The following is a 6,000-nucleotide window of genomic DNA, read 5'->3' on the forward strand; positions in this document are numbered from 1 at the left end:
GTTTTAGACCAGCCTGAGCAACATAGCAATACCACGTTTCTAAAAATAAATAAATAAGTATTTTAAAATCTAAAAAAGAAAAAAAAAGATGTTCCAAGTCATTAGTCAACAAGAAAACACAAATCAAAACAACAATGAGATACTGCTTCATAGCTACTTGGTTGGCTATAATAAAAACACACATATACATACATAAACACACACACACACAAAGAGAGAAAATAACAAATGTTGAAGGGAATATGGAGAAATTGAAGCCTTCATGCATCACTGGTAGAAATGTAAAATGCTGCAGCCATTTTGGAAAACAATTTGCCATTTTCTTAAAAACTTAAACATGGAGTTACTATATGAACCAGCAATTCAACTCTTAGGTATGTACCTAAGAGAAAAGACAATGCATGCCCACAGAAAAATGTGCACACACATGTTCATAGTAGCATTATTTATAATAGCAAAAAGGTAGAAATAGCCCAAATTTCCATCAACCAATGAATGGATAAATCAAATGTGGTATACTCATACAACAGACTATTACTCAGCAATAAAAAGTAAATGAATTATTGATACTTCCTACAATATAGATGATCCTTGAAAATGTTATGCTAAGTTAAAGCATCCAGCCTCAAAACATTACATATGGAATGATTCCACAAATATGAAATGACCAGAATAGATGCATCTATAGAGACAGAAAGTCAATCAGTGGTTGCATAGAGTTGGTGGGTTATGGGAAGATTGGAAGGTGACTACTGAGGGATACGGGATTTCTTTTTAGGGCACTTAAAATGTTCTAAAATTGATTGTGATGGATTCACAACTCTGGCTATACTGAAAGTTTTTTAACTGTATATTTTAAAAGTGTGAATTGTAGTCTGGGCAACATAGTGAGACCCTGTCTCTACAAAAAATATTAAAAATTCACTAGGCATGGTGGTGTTACGGGATCTTTGGGGTGTTGCTTTTCTGGCCAGAAACCTCTCTGGCTGGTGGCACCTTTGCCTAAGTTCTTGTCCTGTGTCCAAGAAGAATGGGATATGCAGACAAGTGGAAGGTAAGCAAGATGAAGAGGAGTTTTATTGAGTGTTACAACAGCTCACAGGAGACCCAGAGTGGGTAGCTCCTCTCTGTAAGCAGGTTGTCTCATCAGGTGTTCAGCTCTCAGAAGACACAAGGCCCTGGAGAGGGGAGTGGCAGGCCATCAGTGGCACAAATCTATAGTGTGCTTGCCTACTCCCAGCTCCCAAGAGAACAGGGGTGCCTGAGTTTCAGTCATGGCTTGGGCACCCAGCCATGCTCCCTTGTTTCCTGGGACAGGGGCTCCAGGCCTTCACTGGGTCTGAGCTGGCATCCAGGGCAGAAGCAATGTTGCAGCAAGCTCCTCCTGTGGCCCCAGCACTCAGCGGTAGCCCAGCACATAACCCGGACTGGCCCCATCATGGTGGTCTCCAGGATGGCGGGCTGTCCACCTCCTTCCTGTGCCTTCCCTGCAGCTGTTGGTGTGATGGCAGTGGCTGCATCAGATGGCTGACTGCTGCCATCAGTGGCACACATCTGTAGTCCCAGCTACTTGGGAGGGTGAGGGAAGAGTATCCCTTGAGCCCAGGAGTTTGAGGCTGCGGTGAGCTGTGATTATGACACTGCACTCCAACCTGGGTGACAGAGTGAGACTCCATCTCACAGAAAAAGGATAATTTGTGTAGTATATGAGTTATATATCGAAAAATGTGTTGTTCTGTTTTTTAAAAAAGCCACTTATGTTAAGAATATTGTTCTGTAGTAAAATAGGCATTTTCAATTGCAACAAAAGCAAAAATTGACAATTAGGTCTAATTAAACTAAAGAACTCTACACAACAAAGGAAACTATCAACATAGTGAACAGACAACCTACAGAATGGGAGAAAAATTTTGCAATCTATCCATCTGGCAAAGGTCTAATAGCCACATCTATAAAGAACTTAAACAAATTTATAAGAAAAAAAATCAAACATCCCCATTAAAAAGTGAGCAAAAGACATGAACAGACACTTCCCAAAAGAAGACATACATGTGGCCAACAATCATATGAAATAAAGCTTAACATCACTGATCATTAAAGAAATGCAAATCAAAACCACAATGAGATACTATCTCACATCAGTCAGAATGGCTATTATGAAAAAAATCAAAAAATAACAGATGCCGGTGAGGTTCCAGAATAAAAGGAATGCTTATACTCTCTTGGTGGGAGTATAAATTTGTCCAACCATTGTAAGACGGTGTGACAATTCCTCAAAGACCCAAACCAGAATTACGTCTGACTCAGCAATCACATTACTGGATATATATCCAAAGGAATATATTTTTTTCTATAATAAAGAAACATGCAGCTAGGCATAGTGGCTCATGCCTGTAATCCCAGCAATTTGGGTGGCCAAGGCATGTGGATCACCTGAGCTCAAGAGCCTGAGACCAGCCTGGCCAACATAGTGAAACCCCATCTCCACAAAAAATATAAAAATTAGCTGGGTGTGGTGGTACACCCCTGTAATGCCAGCTACCCAGGAGGCTGAGGCATGAGAATTGCTTGAACCCAGGAAGCAGAGGTTGCAGTGAGCCAAGATTGCACCACTGTACTTCAGCCTGGGCAACAGAGTGAGACACTATCTCAAAAAAAATAAAGACGCATGCGTATGTTCATTGCACCACTATTCACAATAACAAAGACACAGAATCAACCTAAATGTCCACCAATGATAGACTGGATAAAGAAAATATGATACATATACACCATGGGATACTATGAGCCATTAAAAAAAAACAAGATTATGTCCTTTGCAGGGACATAAATAGAGTTGGAGGTCATTATTCTTAGCAAACTTACACAGGAACAGAAAACCAAATACCGCATGCATTAGTACATTCTCGCAATACTGTAAGGAATTACCTGAGACTGGGTAATTTATGAAGAAAAGAGGTTTAATTGACTCATAGTTTTGCAGGCTGTACAGGAAGCATGGCCAGGGAGGCCTCAGGAAAGTTAACAATCATGGTGGAAAGTGAAGGGGAACCACATCTTCACATGGCAGAGCAAGAGAGGGAGAAAGCAAAGGGAAAAGTGCTATACACTTTTAAACAACCAAATCTCATGCGAACTTACTCACTATCATGAGAATAGCAAAGAGGACGTCTGCTCCCATGACCTAATCACCTCCACCAGGGCCTTTCTCCAACAGTGAGGATTACAATTTGACATGCGATTTGGGTGGAGACACAGAGCCAAACTAAATCACCACATTGTCTCACTTATAAGTGGGAGCTAAATGATGAGAAGATATTGAACATGCAGAGGAACAACACACACTGGGGCCTATCAGAGAGTGGAGTGGGAGAAGAGGAAGAGGATCAGGAAAAGTAACTAATGGGTACTAGGCTTAATACCTGGGTGATGGAAATAACTTGTACAACAAACTCCCAGGACACAAGCTTAACTGTATAACAAAACTGCACATGTACCCCAAACTTAAAATAAAAGTTAAAAATGTGTATATATATATATATTTTGATGTTCAGTCCTAGTTCTCTTTGAAAATATGTTGTTGAATTTATGTTGAGTTTAGTGTTTGTTGCTTAATTTGGAGTCTTTATAGTAAAACTACAGTACCACATATTTTCACTGTTTGTGCAAATAAGCAGCCTTTGCTTCAAATGGATGTTTCTATTAACACTATGCTAATTATTGAAAATAAACATGTGCAAGTATGAGCTTCTGCTGACTGCCTCTCAACCTATCTTTTCCTCCTGCTGGTTCATGCTGAGGGGCTTCGGCTTACTGAAGCTTGCCAGGGACCCAGTTTGAACATTCCCTTATCTAATAGTAATCTACAGAGTCTATCTGATCACTGAAATTTACACAACTCTTTTCATCATCCTGGTAAAGAACAGTCATACATAATACATGTAATACTATAAAACAAATAAGAAAAATTTCATTCAAAATAAAAACCTTAGCTCATGAAATACTGCATTTTTAAGATAATTATTTTTTTCTTTGATGAATACAAGCAGGATCCCAGAATCCCAAATCAAATCCCCAAACCAGAATCATGGACGAAGGTGAGCATGTGTCTGCACTTCAACTAACAAAATTGACAATGTTTGGGGTGTGTTAAGTGCTTGTTTCCTCTTTCTACTTTCTTTTTAAGCCTTCAAAGTACTAATCCTCTTTCTGTTCAATAATTTCTACTTCACACCATTTTTTAGGGCATCACAGATTTTTCAGTTCTTATTTTGACATACTGTATCAGAGCCATTCTAATGCCAGGAGGATTAAGCATCATGACTGACTGGGAGACTGTTCTGACAGACACAGAATAATCCTTGGGAGCTTCTACCAAGTAGAGTATGGATATTTCTTTATATTAGGAAAATATTTAAGTCAATATATGGAAAACAGTGTGCAAAACCAAGTATGATATTTTCCCTTCAATGATTAGGTGATCTACAATAAACATAAAAAAATTTAGCAAGATAAGAGACATGAAACAATCTTATAAAGTATTATACAAAGATTATTTAGAACTGGTAGTAATAACAGTAATAATTTCTGAGAACATAACTATTATTATTCATTTGCAAAGCTGCATGGATTTAGTAAATATTAAAAATGCTTTATCTATGAAGTTCTAAGGATATGAAATTAGAAATCAAATCAGATTTACTAAGATTTGGAACCAGGGCATATTGCCGTATTCTTAGAAGAGAAAATATATTGCATTTTCAACATGATTTAGTGGTAAAAAGATTCCATTATTACTGAGCCTATTGAGGCCTAGAAGATCATCAATAAACAGTGATAAGTAGGCTCACTTGCAAGCAAAAAATGCCTAGCCTCTGCAAATGAGATTTCCTAATGCAATACTGGGCCAAATTTGACTTTATTTCATTCAGTGACTTCACAGCCTCTGAAAAAGGGGTTCTTGTGACTTCTGCAGTTTAATGACTGCAAAGATTGAGCAAAGTTTGTTTCTTTAAGTAAATACTTCAAAATGGATGCCTTGTGAGAATAAATACCTTTTGTCTCTAATACTTGTTTTATGGGAAAAAAAGATGTCCTAATTTAAACAAAAGTCAATTCTTTGGAGGAAAGGAAATCATTAATGGTAAGAAATAAGGACCCCTCAGTTTCACCTGACCCCTTTCACCCCCCACCCCATATATTTTAGGTATGGATGATAGAGAATATTTTAACAAATCACCAAAAAGACTTCCTGTCTCATATGAAGGCAGATTAAGTGATAAATAGATATCTTGAGCCCTAAAGAGCTAATTTCAAAACTTTGCACATCTGTCTAGTTTCCGGTAAGGAAAGGCTGGTTTCTGGTAAAGAAAGGCTAATTACCTGGCCTGCAACTTGTTCTTGTTTCCATTATTTTAGCCAATTCACTTATATTTGTTATATGAGTAATAAAGTACTTGTAATTCTTCTGAGTTTTTCCCCCAAATCTCTCCATTATGACTTAATTTTTATAGTAAATGGTTTAATTTTTAGGCTAAAGATCTTGAAAATGGATGATTCACTACAGATCTGCTAAAAGACCTCCTCAAAATATAAAGCTTTGTATTATTTCTTCAATACAGTAATACTGCACTTCATAGAATCAAAGAGTCCATAAACTGCAAGAAACACAAATGTTGTATGCCTTTCTAGAAAAAGAAAAGACTAATGCCAATTAAACCATGGTTCATGCCTCTTTATACTGAACATTTTTATTTTCTATTTAATGACAGAGTTATTTGAGACTTATTTGGACATAGATATTTATCACCCAAGTCCTATGTAGAAAGGAAAATAGAAGCAAAATCAATTTATTACGACATTAGTAAATGTTGGCATGTGACAGAAAATCCTTTAGAACACATCTCAGTACCAGGCATCACATGGATTCTACTTTGGGACATCTTTCTTTCTAAGATCTCATAAAGCATGTGGTTATTGCCTTATAAGAAAATATGAAGT

Source organism: Piliocolobus tephrosceles, chromosome 7 (genome assembly GCF_002776525.5).
Source record: "Piliocolobus tephrosceles isolate RC106 chromosome 7, ASM277652v3, whole genome shotgun sequence".
Classification (NCBI taxonomy): Eukaryota; Metazoa; Chordata; class Mammalia; order Primates; family Cercopithecidae; genus Piliocolobus; species Piliocolobus tephrosceles.